Genomic DNA, 18,599 nt, shown 5'->3' with positions numbered 1-18,599 from the left:
TCATTCAAGCACTTGTCAGTGAATTCGACTATGGACGGACAAGTGCTTCGTGCTAAAAATGCGGGGACCACATCTCCTTTGGGGACAACGATGGCCAAAGGATATCTACAGGTAAATAATTGCAGACAATGGGAGAAGATAAGGCAACAGAGGGGCACAAGGGACCGGCCTAGCACAGGTTGTGGCTCAGGAGAGGTGCCCACCTTGGCCCCTGCAGCCCCAGCCTGAGCTGAGTCCCAAGAAAAGAAGGAGAGGCTGAGGGTAAGGAGAGAGGGAGGCCCTGGATAGGGAAGGCTGAAGCGAAGGCTGGAAGACAAAAATGAACTCAACTTACTCAGACAAAGTATGAAAAATGTATCTCAATAAGCAGAGCCTTAAACCTGATTAAGAAAGACAAGAAACAAGACCTAATTAAGTATCAATCAATACGAAGAAATGAAAACCTGCCAGAAAGCACACAGAGAAAATACCCATTCCGGTGCCAGCATGATCCTCCTGGGGTCGTCTCCACTGCAGAAAACAAACCCGTGGCTCAGGAGTATAAATTAGAATTGAGGCAGTCAAAGCCAACACTCATTAAAAGCTTACAGACTTTATGTCGCACCTCATTCCATCAAATGAAAATATCTTAAAAGTTGAAAACATGTCCAAAAGACGGCCACTTCATAAAACACAAGCCGCTCTGTTTAATTCTTTGGCTTTTCAAATATAAGCAACTTGCCAAAGAGACTACATTATATTTTTCTATTAGTATAGGCATGCCGTGCTTTAGGACAGGGACAACTTCTGAGAAATGCATCGCTGGGTGATATCATTCCTGTCCAAATATCACAGACTGCACTTATACAAACCGAGAAGCTATGACGTCACTAGGTGATATAATCTTATGGGACCACCATCATCGTTAATGAAAACGTCGTCAAATCGCACATGGCTGTATGTGCTTATAACACCTGTTATAAGATTGGATCAGCTACATTTTATGATATGTGGTAGTCATGTTTCATGAGCTTGTAGAACTGCAAGGACCTACAAGGTTATGTGTCCACAAACAAATCTCTACTTCCCAGACACTATTGGAGGAGCTGGACCACCAAAATGAAAAAGAAGGTCTGCCTGCTGCTCCAGGATGTGTGCAGAAGGCCACCCTGCAAACGGTAGTAACAATGTGATGGCCTGAGCCATGCAGAAGAAACCAGAAGGGGCTGGGGGACATAATAAGAGGCATCACCTTCAGAAATGAGAGGCACCCCTTTATTCACTTCTCCATTGTTCATCCATCCATCTCCCCATTCGTTCCTTTACTTGGCACTTCTCAGGAGCCAGGGGCAGGTTCTCAGGGCTAAGCAGCATCTATGAAGCAATGCCTGCTTCACTAAGGTGAGTTTGAAAGACAAGTTCTGTAGGGAGCCGGAAGGAGAAAGTATTTCAGGTAGAAAGAAGAATGTGGAGACCAACAGAGCTCTGCGCAGTCTCAGTGAGTTAGGGAGGAGCAGGAAGGGAAGGGATCATAAGGTAGGGAGATCAGAGCAAGTGAGACCAGAAGTACGGGGAACCGGGTACAGTCCTGAGACAGAAGCACATCTCTCCCTTGACAGGAGGAAGGGAACTAAGTATGTGGGAATGTGGATACATTTCAAGTTTAGAGAGAAGAAGGAAACACATTAAGGAGTTGTCACAAGTTACCGAATGAAGATTAAAAGTAAGGTGAATAGCAATTCACTGAGTAGCAACCATGCTGATACAGTCTCTATAAACTATTGTGCAGGACAGGAAGATACCCCTACTGCAACACTTTTGAGGCCTAGTGCTAGCAAATATTTGAATCAAGCAATGAACTCCTCTTGCTTGGGATTCCATGGTTACCAAGCCTGTGCCAGTGTGGTACATCGGTTTACCAGAGGGAGAACACAATCACTCACTAGGTTTTCAATTTACACTTTGATTTCTTGCAGGTCTGGGGGAGGTACACTGCTGAAGGATGTTCGAGACTGGAGTCCATAAAAGTGAGGTGCAGTCCCAGGGAAAAGGATCCCTTTCCAAGCTTGCAATGCCCTGGAGTTTTGGCTCCCTGGCAATGTCTCCTGTCTCTGTACTAGGATTCAACAGCCTTATGACTATCACTCAAATTCAGCCTATTATGTACGCCTTGCCTTTCTTCTACCAAATATTGCCCTGTCCTGCTAATCTAAACCTTAACTTCAGGCCATAAATATGCTGTAGCTTTGCCTTTTCCCAAATAGACCTCAATCAGCCCTTGGCTGCTTCTTTAAGTTTACTCTGACTCTTTTCTAATATTATCTCAAGGTTTGGACAATTATGATCTCTAATGAAATTGTGCTCTTTTACATCTTCCAAGACATTCTCAAAAACATTAAACTTCACAAGATCCAAGAAGAGAACAATTCCACATGCCCCTGGCATCACTTAGACCTCTTGGTCACTTGACTTGCTACTCAGAAAAAATTTGTGAAGAACTATTCTTCAGCTATTTTTGCTTATATTTTAACTTTTGGTTACAGTTATTTATATTTTCTCTATTATTAGTAACTCAAAAGCCATCCCCCTTAAAATTGCACACCCTGTCATTTTAGTGGAAGGCATTTCATTAATGCCAAACCAAACGATTTGACTTCTACTCTTTTCTCTTTCTCAGGATAGCAAAACACACAGGACCATGAATAAAAACTCTATAGACATTTGTTCAATGAAGAAGGAAGACAAAGGACACTTTTTGTAGGTATGTGTATGCAGAACACAGCTTGTCTATTTTCATTTTTATGTCTACTGAATTATTTCTAAAGAAAATGAAAAAAAAAAAGTATTGTGCTGCTAAAGTTGAGAACCATCTATACAACTTCCCAATTCAGACTGTTGCATTTCAACACTAATGATGTCCCAAAGGTGTTGGTTTTGTTTTCGTTTTTAAGTTTAGTCCTGCCAGATGCAATAAAATACCTTATTGCAAAAAAAAAAAAAAATGCTCTCAAAATTATTAGTTATGAGAGCAGAATTGAAACAATGTTCCAGAAATTTACATTTGTCTTCAGCCAAAAACTCACCATATAACCCATTAGGGGGCTCTTCTCAAAAGAGTTCTAGCAAGTATACCCCTGAGATGTTGTAAGTTAGAAAACAAAAAGATCACTCTTCAATTTCCTAAACGACTTTCTTTAAATCATTATTTTGTAGCATGGTCAAAATTATGATACCCATATGATTGGAGGTAGGGTAAATATTTTAGAAAGTTTAATACTCTGTCCCAGCTTCTAAAAGGAGGGGAAAAATTCTGCTTAAGTGAACTTAAAAAAAAGAAGAAGAATTATGTAGCTCTTCTAGCTATGTTATTGACTTGCCAATCTGAGATGAATAACAAAAAAAGTTGGGAAAGTTAAATGTAGATTATATTCTTTAAAAAGTGAATAAAAGGATTCAAAGTAAAGTAATTGTGCTACTTGGAAAAAAGAAATATTTTGAAATAATGTCTTGCTATTAATCAAGTTATTGAAAATAAATGAAATTTAACACATTTCAAACATATCCAGAATGCTGAATACAACTCAGACCAAACACAGCTTTGCTTTTTAATTCATCTATGTTAAATAGACTCACTTACCTGGAAGTGTAAGAAAAGGTTAAGATCTACATTATTCCTCCCCTAGGTAAAAATCATTCAGACTCTCTCCTTGAAATGCAAAAGAGCCTATAAATAAATAAAAATAAATAAATAAGAAAAGGAGGTAACCCCTGTAAATTTCCATGTCTTAAATTCAGGTGCAATTACAAAATGGTAAAATACTACAGGATTTTGTACACAAAACTCAATTCATCTGAAAGTATTACTCCAAAAAGCAAGATGATATTCCCCACCCCACCCCCCCATTTTAATAAGTAAAATTCGAATTATTTGTTTTAAAATAAAAACAATCAAGGTTTTAAAGAGTGGAAGCCATGCAGAAGATGGTGTGAGTCAAAGCAGAGCATTTTCACGTGAAAAACAACCAACAAAAATAGCTAACCTTGCCAGGAAGAGCCGCGCACAGCCGCCAACGTGCTGCTCCTGACTCGCACATCTGCTTCTGGTGCTGTGACAGCGCTGGAGTCGCGCTCGGGCTCCCAGGTAGGGGTCCGGAGGGAAAGTGCTGCCGCCCTCTGCAAGGACCGCGTTCAGCGCCGCCACTTAAAAAAAAAAAAAAAAATCCAAGGAATAAAATGTTAAAAAAAAAAAAAAAGAAAAAGAAAAAGAAAATCCTCATATAAGTTTTCCTCGAGGGAAGGAAAGCATCCACACGCCTCGCAGAGGGAGGCAGCGAGGAGCGCCGGCTCCCAGGCAGCCTGCCAGGAGCACGGGGCCGCCCCGGAGGCTGCGCGCCCAGCGGCCGCAGCGCAGCGCCATCTCCCGCGCCTGCAGCCGCCGCTCCCCCGGGAGGGCGCCGCGCCGCGGAGACTGACACGCCGGCCACTGCTGGCGCCGCACGCGCTACAGCGTGCCGCGCGGGCGGGGACACCTCCCTAGGAACAGGGAGTGGGTGAGCTGTGTCCTGCTGGATGCCGCGGCTGCCGCGTCCGAGGGCGTGAACCCCAGCCCCTGCCAGCCTGCGGCTCTCCACGCTCCCTGTATTCCCGGGGAGGCGTGGTGTGGGGACAGCAATGGGCCCCACACTGTTCCTGCCTCTGAGGAATTTCACCGGAGGAAACAAATGCAGCAAGTAAAATAAAAAGCAGAATGGGAACGAGGTACAGGCAAAATACTCTGGATCAAAGACCAGCGAGAAATGTTCTGGAAGAAGTCTGAACCCTGCCTGTTAAATGTGTTGATAATGCTGTCTTCCATTAACCAAGGCAGATTTCTTTCCCAAGAGTTTTCATGATTATATTCCATCTGTCCTGATAATTCAATAGTGCTCTCTCTCTGTGTGTGTCTGTACAATTGTTTTCATTTCACTTCCAGGAATTAAAAAAAGAAAGAAAAGAAAAGTCCAACAGGACTTATACAAGGCGGAAGGAAAGAGTGATAAGCCACTCCTGTCTGCACACTGCTGATCCCCCTGTGTGGGGACCACCTGCTGGTGATTTAAGTTTGAAGGTTTTCTCTGACTCACTGGCATGAACAAAGTCAGCAGATGTGTAAAGAATATTACCATAGAAGTCTAGAGTCTGTTTTCTCTTACCCAAGTTCGCTGTGGGCTTAATGTTGCTGTGGGTTGCCAACTGCCTGGGGCCAAGTCCCTGGGACCCCGCAAGAGGCCTGTGCTGCCGGCTGCCTTCTTTGGCTTCTGCTCTCTCAGCCCACTTCCGCCTCTGCCCGACTAATTAATCTATGTCTAAATGGAACTGCAGTTGGCAGGAAGGCAGCAGTGTCAAAGTGGAATAATCACTTGGACCCGAATCTGAGTTGTTTTCCATCCTTGACAACAAATAATGTTACTTCACAGCCTGCAGGCCGAGAGTTGAAATGAGTTTATAATTTGGCTTCCAATCAATCTCTCATTCTCATTCTCCACCACTTAAATTTTCCTTTCTGTCTTTCAGCATGCAGGGGACAGCTCCGGAGGCTCAATCACTGGCATGGTCTTTACTGATATCCTTAATGAATATTCTTTGCCATCCAAGCAAAAAAAGGGAGGAAATCTACATAATCCAAAACCACACTTGTTTTAATAATGAAAACAAATAGACTGTCAGCTCATACCTCCCCATGATCATTAATAATCTAACTTGTACTTTTCAGTTCAGCAACTTGAAGAAAAATGTTCACAGTCTTTTCATTTCCACACAGTAATCCGCATTCCTCCAGCTTCAAGAGCTCAGCACTTGCAATGCCAAACTGCAGGATAAGAGGCCCAGGATGGCTCGGTGTCCCCCTCTTGGAGTGAAAGAACTCATTAAAACCCTGCTCCTGGGCTCTGGGAAGTGCCTATCTCCTTAGTAGTTCCAAGTCTCCTGTTCCTTCAGAGGGGAGTGTTCTCAAGCCAGTAAGGGAAAAGGAAAAAAATACAGGAAGGCAGAATCACTGACAAGGCCCCTTTAGTGATCAGGGTGGAATGGGAATGGCATCATGGAAAATTACAGAAGATGAACCGTGGGCGTGCCTAGGAGAAGGGGTTGTGTTCAACTGGACCTATGCCCAGTAGAAGAAAGGGAAGGCATATCAGCAGCACACCTACCATGTGCCACACACCTGCTGCTGAGATGTGTAGGAACTCACATGATTCCCACAGTGATGCTGTGGATATATGCGTTAATATTCCCACGTTTACAAATGGGAAAAATGAGGTGTTAAAAAATCTGCCTGGCTAACATGTGGTAGAGCCAGGATTTTTCTCACTTTCAAAAACCAAAACTCTATAAAGGAAGAGAAAAGCAAGTCTTTCCACTCTTGCACATTTGCCTTCCATGCAAGTACTAGTCTTTGTGTGTGTCTCTTTAACAGTGAAGATGGGGCTTGTGGGTGGGTAGCTGCATGTGCCCAAGTTAGGCAGACATGGGGGCAGCAGCCAAAGACTGCCATGGAGGCTTTGGGAATATAGCCCCCAGAGGATCCTCTGATCTGTCCTCATAAAAAAAATCAAAAAAAAAAAAAAAATCACAGTAACAGAAACACATCCTCTGACCAGCCTTCCCGAGTCTCAGTAAGAATGTGCTAAAAGTTAGAACTCACTCTAGGAAATAACTGCAGTAGATAGAGCAGATAAAGTGTCTTGCTCCCAAAGTGACAAGCAGACAACCCTCAGTTTGCACACTAGTGTCTGAGCTGAGTCCACTCCCCTGTTGTCTGAGTCCAGTGTGTCCTTGATAGTTTGGCACAGGGATCGATATGAAGGAGCTTATGTGACTTTGCACCTTTAAGTTATGGTGAGCAGTAGGCAGATCAAGGCTGGCTGTGCACCAGAATGGCTGGGAGAAGTCTATGGAAACATCACATGCTTGGATTGTGGAAGCTTCCCATCAGGATTCTAAAGGTTAGGAAGTCACCCCACCCAAGGTCATAGAGTTAGGCATACATTAATTACCAGTCCTCCTGAACTCGGCCAGCCTTTAATCCTGGTACATGGAGACTTCCAGAAATGGTCTACAGAAAAGAATGATCTAAAATATTGAACAGGAATAATTGAGAGCAGTAATATTTAACAATCTGGTCATCATTCTAGTCAAGGTATGCTTAATTTGTGAACATTCTTCCCATTTGGATTTTCAAGAATCTTCAAAACCACAATTGATGTCATAGCGTGAAAATACTACTCCTGCAGCCTCCAGCTCCCAGGCTTGATCACTGTCATCAACTTAAATCCCTACATCTGTCACCCATCTCAACCGTGTGTGTGTCAGATCCACTGAGTCCTGAAATGTTGAAACAAGGAGAGAGGTTTAAGAAGACTCTTTCCCCTAAGCATGCCTAAAATCAACGAAATGCACCAAGCCACAAATAGGTGTCTATAATACACCAAGTCACAAGGTAGGTGGCTGCCCCGGAAGACTGCCTTTGTGCATAGACACATAATCATATGTACTTTAAGAACTGGATGGAAACCCTTTTAAATGTGTACAATCCCTTGCATCTTCTGCATGTTAGTACTGGAAGCCAGAGTCAGGTCAGGGTCAGGAACTGTGTAGCCAACTTCTAAAATTATCATCTTTCTCAAGCGCATGTCTCCGAAAAGAAAGCGCCTTGGCCGCTACACATGAAAAAAAAAAAAATGTGTATTCTTAACCACATTCCTTCCACATTAAATAATTTTTACTGCAAATGGCATGTTTTAGGGTACAAATGACTTTAAAAAGCATGAGGCCTTCTCCACAAAGGGTACTCTCCTGTCCTTCTGTGACTGATAAACAGGAAAATCTGTGTCCTGTTTTGGAATGCACAGATGAGATTAAGTGAGAAGATATCAATTTTTATTTCTAATCTTTAAGTGGAGTAAGGCCACTCTTATTTTCTTAGAATCCTGATGGGAAATGATAATGGAGGTCATCTCAGATGATAAAAATTATGTCATTAATGTATTCAAAGACTCTTTTAAAATGTACAGGTCTATTAGCCTTAAAGAAAACAAATATTTTCCTGATACTCTATAAAGATTTGACAAGTGTCTTCCAAACTTGGCTTGGGGACCCCTTCACCCCTAGTCTGCAGTTTTAACCATCTTCACATAGTCAACATGGGAAACACTGGCAAGAGAGAAAATGAAATGACTCACATCACAACTATAGGTATAAATAATACACTCTTAGAGCATAAAGAAATGTGACTAATTGACTGGAAAGGGTCAGAATTGTAACTAGTTTCTTTTAGAAACTACATTGTTTTATTTGCGATTGGATTGAGATGGGGAACACAATCTTTCTTCTAAATCAGTTAAGATACAGATGGCTGATGAATCCCCATGAAAGAGAGCTGCCCTCCAGCATGCAATCTGCAGTCCTGCAGTTACGCTCACATGCAATTGTTCTTTATATTTGATACCTTCTTCCAGTAAATCCTGGGCTGGCCCTGCCCCTATTAGATACTGCAGCTGCTCAGAGGTGCTCAATACCATCACAGATGTTAACGAGACATGAACAGTGGTTCAGGGAGATCTGCCACTCTTAATCCTGTCCAGAATAAGAGATTTGGCTTTTGCTCTTCAATGAGTGACTATGAGCCTGTAGACAAGCCTAAATGTCTAAGAGTCTCTAGTTGCGGATATGTAAAATAAGGGGGGCTGGACTGAACCGGTGATTCTCAGTGAAGGAAGGTGATCCTTAACTGTCTCCCCACCCCGATTGAGAATCCTTGTGCAAGAGGGTAAGTTACAGGTCGGAACAAGCTGCTGAATGTGTGGTGAGGATTCAGGATAGCGATCTGACCTCGGTGGGAAAACTAGGGAAGAGGCACTTAAAAAGAACTTAAGTTTCTGAGTATAAGGATTTCCTGGGTATAAAGACTTTGCCAGACTCATTGATCCAGAGTAATTAGCCAACCAAATTGAACCACAGGTTTGTCCACTAGCTGAGTGTACCTCTCATTGTGGCCTTTTGGAGCGGCTGGTGGTTAGGCAATCACAGCCCTCCAATCAACAAAGTCATGTCACCCAAAGAAGATGCAGGGATCAAGGTGATGCTCATCTAGGATGCACTGTGCCACGCAACAGAGACAGCCCAAGAGAACAAACTGTAGATCCCAACACCTTGCACACCAACTCACCAACCCCAACACACAGAAGCCACAGCATGCCCCTGGATGATTGTGTGACCTTGGGAAGTTACTTGCAAAATAGAAGTTTGGAACAGATCATTTCCAAATTACCTTCTAGGACAGAAACTGCACTTACGTTTTTATTGTCCTACATAAAATCTATCTGCTACTGGAATTCTTGAAGCATTTTTAAGATCAGTGTATACATCTCCATTACTAGTTTGGTTTTTAAACTGCTGCAAGCCCAGACTTCTTAGGCAAACAAAACACTCAGGACAACTGCCCAGAACATGAGTTTGAGATGCAGAATGGGTCAACTTTGTTTTTTCTGGCTCCTTTATGATTCCTTCTGGCTAAATTCTACCCTCTACCAGCTGCCAAGTCTCTGTGCTACTGGCACCAAAGGCTTGATCTATAGTATTCATAGAGCTGGTGACACTGTGATCGATGAAGAAATTAAATCTTTCACCAAACTTGAACAGGCATTTTTATTTTGAATGGCAATTTTCGTCTTCTTCCATCCCAGATGCAGAAATGTCAATACTTGAGAGAGAGTCTGATGATGGTTAAAAAAGTCACTGCAAAAATGGACTTGCCTCCCAAATGATCTCCCATTAGCTTGCAAATGTATTGCTTTTGCTGTATCAATTTTTTAGCTTATTTCATGTTACGCCCCAACTGCAAGGGAATTGAGAACATATTGTCCGTATTTTTGAAAGAAGACTGTGACATTAACGGAATAAACATTTTACCATGAAAATGAAAACCTGGTGTAAATATTTGTATAACTGAATTTAGTCAATCAATCCAATATGGTGGCGGGGGGGAGGGACAGCTCCTGAGCCACATGCATGCCAGGGAGACAGGAGAAATATTAATATTAAATCCAAATAAGTAAATAAATAGCAATGATGCTCATTGACATCATTTAAAAGAATCTATTCATACAGAATGCAAGTGGGTATTGCCCTCAGGGAAAACAAATTGCTGTATACTATTTACAGGGCATAGTAGATGGCAAGAAACACAGATGTTTAATCAAAAAATTAATCACTAAGATATGTTTTCATTCCATATCATATCCAGGTAAGCAAAACAGGGTAAAGATTGAACAAAGAAAAAATATTTGAGTACTCAGGAAACTCCTGGAACCCATATTGGCACCGATTATCACTGAGTTGAGAGAAGGGAGTCCAACGAATAGAATGCATATGGCTTGATCCCATTTATGTGAAAGTCCAGCAGGCCAGTGTGCCTCTGAAGATGGGGGTTGGAGTGAGAAGGGCCACAAGGGACCTGGGCGGACGAGTGAGATTATCAAGGAGACATATTATGCCCATTATCTTGATTCTGGAAATGGTTTCAGGTTACACTTATATGAAAACTAATCAAATAATTCAACTTAAATATTACACGTGGTTTTATTATATATCAACTTATACTTCCATAAAGCAATAAGAATATTGAAAGACCATTGTAGAGAAAAAAGTTCTAAAGGAAAGTGGTTAAATCTGTGAGTTATCGAGACAGCGGTTGGATGAAAAGTCACAGAAAAAAATGTCATACTAGACATGTAAGAGATTATTGAAGAAAGATTTCTGGTTTTCAGAAGGTTTTTCTAAGTGACAAAGGATTGTGCCTACAAAATACACCCCCCCACACACAAAAAAAATACAGTTCTTATTTTCTTAAGATTTTGATAGAATTAGTTGTAACTACCCTCAGAGGAACAAAAACAATAACTAGCTACTAGCTAGATTTATTTGGGGCCTGCCCAATCTAGTGGATTATTCCATGGGATCCTCACCTAAGGAATCTAAGGTGTGTATGGTTATGCTCCACTTTACAGATGAAGATACCAAAGTTGAGAGAGGTTATATCACTTGGTTAAGGTCACACACCATCCCAGGTGGTCTGATTTCAGAGTTGAATTCTTAAAATTAAACTTCTTACCTCTAGTGGACAAACAGAGTTCTGGGAAGCTGAGGATGCAGCTCAGTGGCAGAGCACTTGTCTGGTCATATGCAGGGCTCTGGGTTCACTCCCCAGCACCACAGGGTGTGGGGGGCGGGGGCAGGAGACTGGAATGACGCTGTAGGTTATGACTTGCTGACTCATGCTTTTGATGGCTTAAAAAGATTCTTTGTGCATTAAATAACTACCAGCTACATTTCTAAGTCTGAAAGCTAATCTTTTGCATGATAGCAGCAGAAAACTGCTATCAGTAGAAAGCAATGGAAGGCAGGGTGGACTCTACAGCAAGGTACCATGGAAAACACATGGCCAGAAATCCACAGAATTGGTTTTGGCCACGTCCATACTGATGGCTGTAAATGTGGGCAAGAGCCCTTCCAGCTCTGTGACTCCACCAATTCTCTTACAGGAATCCTCCCTACATTTGTAACTTGGATCAAAAATTTCTCTGGGAATTTCAGATGCAAAGCTTCCTCCATCCCCTGAAACACCTAGACCCCTCCTGTACCTAGCAGGATCCCTCATTATTTACCAAAGGTAGTCAGCTCGCAAGGAGTAACCCCCGCTCCAGGAAGGCCCAAGGGAAAGGGGGCCCCTCCCCAGAGAGTGCTGCAGGTGGCCAGGTGCACTCCAGCCATCTTTTAAATGCTGGTCATACACACTCAAGACTTGACCTGGGCTTTCCGTGGGTGAAGAGGAGGTACCCCTCCGCCCAGCAGATCCTTCATTCCATTTTCCCTGTGCGGCCCCTGACATCTGAGATGGTCGCATGTGGCAGGTTGGCAGATTCCATGCGTTCCCGTTCCTGGTGGGGCCCTAAAGTGGCTATTCTCTCTTTACACTAAAAACACATCATTTTCTCTTTTTAAGTGGATAGATTTTGTGACCCTTTGGGGAAACATAAAAAAAAAAAAATAAGAGCAACTCAACGAGGCAATTTAAAACATCTCGGCATCTAGAAAACCTTCCCCGTTATCATAAAAGAAAGGAAAGAAGGACAGGCAGCTGCGAGAGACAGTGCAGTTGACAGGGAGCTCGCTGTCTTTAAGAACAACTCCTCTCATGAATTTTCATCTCCCTATTTTGGGGTTTTAGCCGAATTGAAAATTATTTCTGGGAAAAGCATGTCTTATGTGTGATAACTACTCTCACAATGCACTGGTGAGACAGACTCCTAAAATTACAAGGCATCCAAGGTCTATTTTTCTGTAACTCTGCTTCTGCTCTGCATTTTCATCCTGTATTTTACACACTCGTCTATTTTTATAAACACCTTGTTCTATCTCAGACACATAACTCATGTTTTCACTTTCTTTCTCTTTTAGTAGCAATCATCATACTATCATGGTCGTGAAATTAAAGTAGAGATCACCCCTCCCAGCATAAAACCAGAGATTTACAAAATTTGCTTCTAACCTTTGTCACTGCAAAGATATAGGTTTTATGCGTTCGCATTCACCACAAGAAGACTATTTTCTAATTTTTTTCTTGACTTCTCCACGTCGACTTAATCTATGAATCTGTCATTTTGAGTGGAGCAATATTCCGCTGAATTGCTAAAACACGGTTTAATTAGGCATCTTTCAGCTAGTTGTTTCCATACATTATTATAACCCAGTCAAGCATTTTTAAATAAACCAGTTTGTTTATCTTTTTGAGCTATTTTCTTAGGTTATGATCAAAAAAGCCCAGAAAAAAAAAACTTTAAAAACCATAATCAACTCTGTGACTTTTATTACAAATTTCCAGGAAGCTCTCCCCAAGGCACTGTGACAATCTGCAATGTCACTAGTGAAATATGAGCCTAACTCTTTCTTCGTACTCACTCTAACACTGGAATTTATTTATTTTGGGGTGATTCCTAAAGAATGAAGTGAGGTCTTCTCGTTCTTTGCAGTAGTCAAATGTTTTTATAAGACTCTTTCTGCCTCTTTTTAAGAATATGTATCGATCACCTACCACCAGGGCTCCCTATCCCCGCTGACTCATACTGCTGCCGACTGCTTCATGAAGCAGGTACTATAAGTTTTGCTTCTACTAAGGACACCAGGACTCACATGGTTAAATAATGATTCCAAAGCTAATATGGGACGTTGTCAGGATTCAATCTCATTGTCTACTTCCTGAGGGTTTTCTATTATACTGTCCTGCCTCATAACAGAACCTTAAGCATCTCGCTGGTTTCCTTCTGTTTCTGTTCCTTTTTTTGGTTTAGTTTTTCTTTCTTTTCCTTTTTTTTTTTTTGTACTGGTGACTGAACCCAGGGGTGCTTTACCACGGAGTCACATCCCTATCCCCAGTCCTTCGTATATTGTATGTGTGTGTGTGTGTGTGTGTGTGTGTGTGTGTGTGTGTGTGTATATATATATATATATATATATATATATATATATATATAATTTTTTTTTAAATTTAGACACAGGGTCTCTCTCAGTTGCTTAAGGCCTTACTAAGTTGCTGAGGCTGCCTTTGAACTTGAGATCCTCCTGCCTCAGCCTCCCAAGCCACTGGGATTACAGATGTGCTCCACCATGATTGGCAGGTTTGGTTTCTTCTAGCTTTCTTATTTGTGGATGTGGAAATAGGTGAGTCAAGAGCGTTCACCTTACAGGTGCAGCTCAAGACACCTGCACAGACAGTTACACTTGTGTAACACCCATGGATCAGACTCAGAATCTTCACCCCTTTTCTTTTAACACATAGATTGGTTTTGTGCTTCTCATTCTCTATAGGGTCCGGCACTGAAGCTACTCAGATAGGTGCTTAGTAAACTCTGATCACAGAGAACTGAAACTGGGACTGATCTCAGAGCTCACGGGTTCCAAACTCTCAAACTTACAGTTGTAAAACTGAAGCCAAGAAGGAACGTGATTGAGCCAAGATCCAACCGTCCAGAGCAATTTCTGCTACACCCTACAGCCCTGCTGGCTGCTGCCTGATTACCCCCCACTCCTCTGTGAGAGGTGCAGAGAGCAGGGAGTGATAGAGAAGGGTGGATTCAAATGGGGACAGAGGCCCACCAAGGATCGTAGAATTGATATTTCATCTTAGAGTCCTGAAGTACTCACAGGGTCAAACTGGTGCAAAAATGCTCATTAAGATGACCTTAATATAAAAAAAACATGTTTTTATATACAATAACACTTATATATCAAATAAACATTGCCCTTTAGAACAGATTGCTTGAGAGGTCAGTCACTTATTCCAATAATGTTCCATCATTTGTGACTTCTTTTGACCCCTTCTTTGAGATTAACCTTCAGTGCTAATTTCAGTCAAATAAAACAATTTGTTAAAACTGCAAAATTAGCACCAATGAAATAAATATCAGATGTGGGTCTTTCAAGACCACCAGGAAAAAACAAAAATATAATCTCGATAAGAGAGGTAGCAGAGAATGGCCCCCTGTCCACCCTCCCTACTGCCCTCTCTCTTCCACTTTGTCTCTACTTCTCTCTCCCAACCCTTTTCCCTCCCCTAATAGTCCCTCTTCTACTTTCAGACCTTATATTTCTTTCTTTCTTTCTTTTTAAAGCTTCTACACATTTTTTAAAAAGTGATGCTTGTCTTTCTGTGGCTGACTTTTTCACTTAACATGAAGACCTCCATTTTCATCCATTTTTTTCTGCAAATGATATGATTCTACTCTTCTTTATGGGCAAATAATATTCCCTTGTGTATACATACCATATTTTGTCTATCAATTCATCAGTTGATGAGCACCTAGGTTGGTTCCATAGTATAGCTATTGGGAATAGCGCAGCAGCACAGGGACATGCAGACATCTCTTTGACCTGCTGATATCTTTTCTTTTGAACATACACCCAGAAGGGGGAGAGCTGGGTCATATGGTAGCTGTAGTTTTAGTTTTTGGAGGAACCTCCATATGGTTTTCCACAATGGATATACTAGTTTATTTTGACTTATCTGTTTTGACATGTTAGGATATCTTCAAGCAAAATTGTACTGATTAATACTAAAATGTCATTTACTTAATACCTTAAAGGAAGATTATAGATAAGCAAAATAGGGTCTTAAAAGTCATTATATTCCTATAGGATTAAAATGAAATTTGTATTCATTTGAGTCCCATGATCAGGAAATAATCAGGGAGTTCTGTATCTCTGTGAGATGTATCCCCTAGTGACTATAACACAGAGAACTATGAACTGTGATCCCTAAGGTTGTATGCACAGCTCTCAAGGAACTTCAGGAACCCCAGTGTCAAATTTCCCATTCTCCTAGAAACCACAATCCAAAGAGCAGAAATTCTTTGCTAGCACTTTTTTCCTGGCACACCTGCACCTGCGACTGTTTTCTAAATTTTTCCCTCCTGTTCCATCTCATCATATAATTATCACCCCACTCATCTTCTTCCATACTGAACTCTTTACCTCTAAAGGAGAATAGGAATTTTTAATAGAGTGGAGGGAAGGTGACCGAACTATCCCTTGTTCAAACTGCCCAGCTATATGATGGGGCCCCAGTCCCTGTCCGGGCTCACCGATCGCGTCCCTACTCTACAGCTTGGAAGACCACGGGCTCTGAGAAGACCCACATGGGGAAGAGCATCGGATTCGGCTAATCCAATTCCAACCCGAGTCGCATAGGGTAGGTGCAGTGCAGAGAGAGAAGGATTGGACACTGTGGGCAGGCAGTACCCATGGACAAAGCCCAGACATAGAGGCATGGCAGGTTCAGCCTGGCCGGAGTTCCAGACGCCCATGGGGAAGTGGAAGGCTGGGAAGCTCCAGAGAGTGAAGGGACCACGTCCAAAGGCAACAGAGCCTCTAAAGGAATTAAAGAGAGAAGCTCATTCTGGGTCTGTGCTGAGATCTGGGCTGCAGAGGCGAAGACTGAAGATGTGGAACTCACCAGAAGGGTCCAGCAGTTAAGACTGAAGGCCTGAACGGAGGGGCTGGTACCAGATGGGGGCCAAGGTTGGTGACACACTCTAAGCATGGAACCAGGGCTTGGTGGTCAAGTGCACAGGGGCTGAGAGAGAGGAGAAGTCAGTGGAGGCTTTTCAAAGTCTGACTTTCTTTTTTATGTTTAAGACACTTCTTGAATCCTTAACGGCATTCATGTCACAGTAATAAAATGGCCCTGTCCTTGGACTTTAAATTTCAGAGAATGCTAGCCAAATATTGACACTAAAAACGAAAGCAGAGGCCACTGAGATTACTTGAGAGAACTGTCACAGGTATTTTGACAACAGGTAGGATAACGTGGTGGACGTAGAACAGGATGCACTTGGGCTCAAGTCCTAGTCTGGCTACTTGAGACCTTGGGCAAGTTTTCCTTCTTCAGTTTCAGTTCTCTTCTTTCCAAGATGAGGAGTGCAAAGGTACCGCCAGCATTTGGATGTTGAAGGTCCATATGTTAAAGACTCAGTCCCAGGGACGGAGCTAATGAGAAGAGATGAAACTTTTAGAAGTGGGGCCTACTGGGAAGTGTCACTAAGGATGTGCCCCTGTGTGCCCCTGCCTTGCACTCCCGCCATGTTGTGCCCAAAGCAGCGGGGCCAAAGAGAAAGTACAAAACCCAATACCTGACATACCATAAATAAGCACTGTTATCATATAGTTTAGAAGACTTCCTATGGCTTCCAAAGAACATATTTTTTTTAATTTTAAAATAATATCTTTAATTTTTAAGACACTCTGAATTGAGTCCTGGGCAAGAAGAAAGTATCAACACCCTGGGAGGTGACAATGACTTAAAGCTTTTGTAGATGCTCCTTCTCAGACCCAACCTGGATCATCAGAAGAAGCCAAGGTCCCTCAAATGGGAAGCATGAGTCACTCATTGTCACACCCAGAATCTGTCAGAAGAATGCTGGCAAGGAAAAGCTTTTTAAAGGTAACAGAAGAATCTGTGAGGCAAAAGCAGGAAAATTATCTGTTTTGTATTTGGAATAGATAAACAGAGAAATTTAAAACTTTTCAAATGTGGTAAAAATTCTGTAGAAAGATCCAGGCATTGATAGTTTTTATAGAAATGAGGACAGAGGACAACTAGTTTGAGTTCCTAAGAGAAAAGGAAGTTAGAATAAAGAAGCCAATGCTGTATTTAAGACGGTGATGGCTGATAAGTTTCATCCTAGGATTATTAAGAAAGTCAGCAGACGCAATAACAGAACTTCCACCTGCAGTTTTGGAAGAGTGAGGTCAGAGGTGTGTGGACAAACGTTTAACCACCAGCTAGCCAGGAAAAGGGGGCATGCACCCCTACAACTATGTACACATATTCATTATAAATATTACGGATACAGGTGGCATGTGATCTACAAGTAATAAAAGATACAATATCTTCATCATAAATTCCATATAGTCAATGGCTTGGTTCATTTCTGCCAAATCCCACCTCTGTAGGCAATGTATGGTTGAAACTGATGAACGAGTATAATAGCTCCAACATGAATACTTGCTGACCTTTGAGGTTGAGAGTAAAATAATTCATTATTCACTCCGGATAGAAAGACTGACGTTGCTAAGTCAGATCATTGTTTTTTAAATACTAGAAGAATAGTTCAAACGTTTTTATTGCTGCTCATGATGTAATGTTACGCAAAGGAGACACCATTAACTTTAATCTTTAATTTTCTTCATCCTTTTCTTAAGTCTAGACAACAAAGCAATCAATCAAGCCCTGATGTGAAGTCAATATTCCCATGAAGTAAATGGTCCATTGTGGCCAATTTGAAGCTACAGCCTGGGCACCACTAAACTCGGAGTTTGCAAGAAATGCACAGTAGCACAGCCGTTCACAGTACTTCCACTATGAAGACACAGTGCACCTCACTGTTACATTTATAATCTCTTCTCAGTTCCTCCGTCTACATCATTGATACAGATGTGCCCCTATTTGCTGAACTTGACAAAACATGGCTGTTGCTTTATTGTTTAGGGATCATAAATATCCATGTTTGGATGCTGAGATTCTATAATTCCAAGGGTTTTCTTTAAGCTTGGCTGCAGCTCTAACAAATGATCTCATTTGGTGCTGTACTTGAACCAGCTCTTAAAGGTTTGTGAGAAATAATTATTAAATTTTCAGAAATTCTGTAAGCCGAATAATAGTTAATTATAAACATCATTTAAAGTGAATCATACATGCTTATAATTAAATTATATTTCAAAACAGATATTAAATATTCAAGATTCATCACTCCTGCTCAGGTTACTACTACACTTTACTATTATCTATGCCCTTGAAGTTATTCAAATTAGAACATATAAGTTTGGGTGGAGCATAAATAAAGTACTCCAGGTCCTTGCATTGCCCAGAAAGTGCTACAAGTTTCTATTAGCCTTTAATAAATTGAAGATGAACGATGTGGACAAAATGGAATGAATATCTAGCAAGCAATATGAGAGAGGAAAGAAATAGGAAAAGTGAAAAAATAACAAGGAGAAATAAATGAACATGAATAAGTGAGACAAGTAGA

The 18,599-nt window shown here is 41.6% G+C and overlaps 1 protein-coding gene across 4 annotated transcripts in view; it reads right to left on the bottom strand.

Annotated features, from left to right (window-relative positions):
• Csgalnact1 (chondroitin sulfate N-acetylgalactosaminyltransferase 1) overlaps nucleotides 1–18,599 on the bottom strand; it is a 319,803-nt gene that overhangs the window by 175,339 nt on the left and 125,865 nt on the right. For 2 of the 4 annotated variants that reach the window (XM_076853624.1, XM_076853628.1), the window contains exons 2-3: nucleotides 4,020–4,179; nucleotides 3,617–3,703 (exon numbers count right to left, since the gene is read on the bottom strand). The exons of 1 other annotated variant lie outside the window; for it this stretch is intronic. The gene's annotated coding sequence lies outside the window, so the exon portion shown is untranslated. Of the gene's footprint in view, nucleotides 1–3,616; nucleotides 3,704–4,019; nucleotides 4,180–5,171; nucleotides 5,234–18,599 lie in introns of those variants that run through there. One more of the 4 variants, XM_076853625.1, reaches the window with a different exon arrangement.

This window comes from Callospermophilus lateralis, chromosome 4, assembly GCF_048772815.1.
Source record: "Callospermophilus lateralis isolate mCalLat2 chromosome 4, mCalLat2.hap1, whole genome shotgun sequence".
NCBI classification, from domain to species: Eukaryota; Metazoa; Chordata; class Mammalia; order Rodentia; family Sciuridae; genus Callospermophilus; species Callospermophilus lateralis.
The sequence above is the reverse complement of the archived record's forward strand: the minus strand, read 5'-3'. Positions and strand labels throughout refer to the sequence as shown.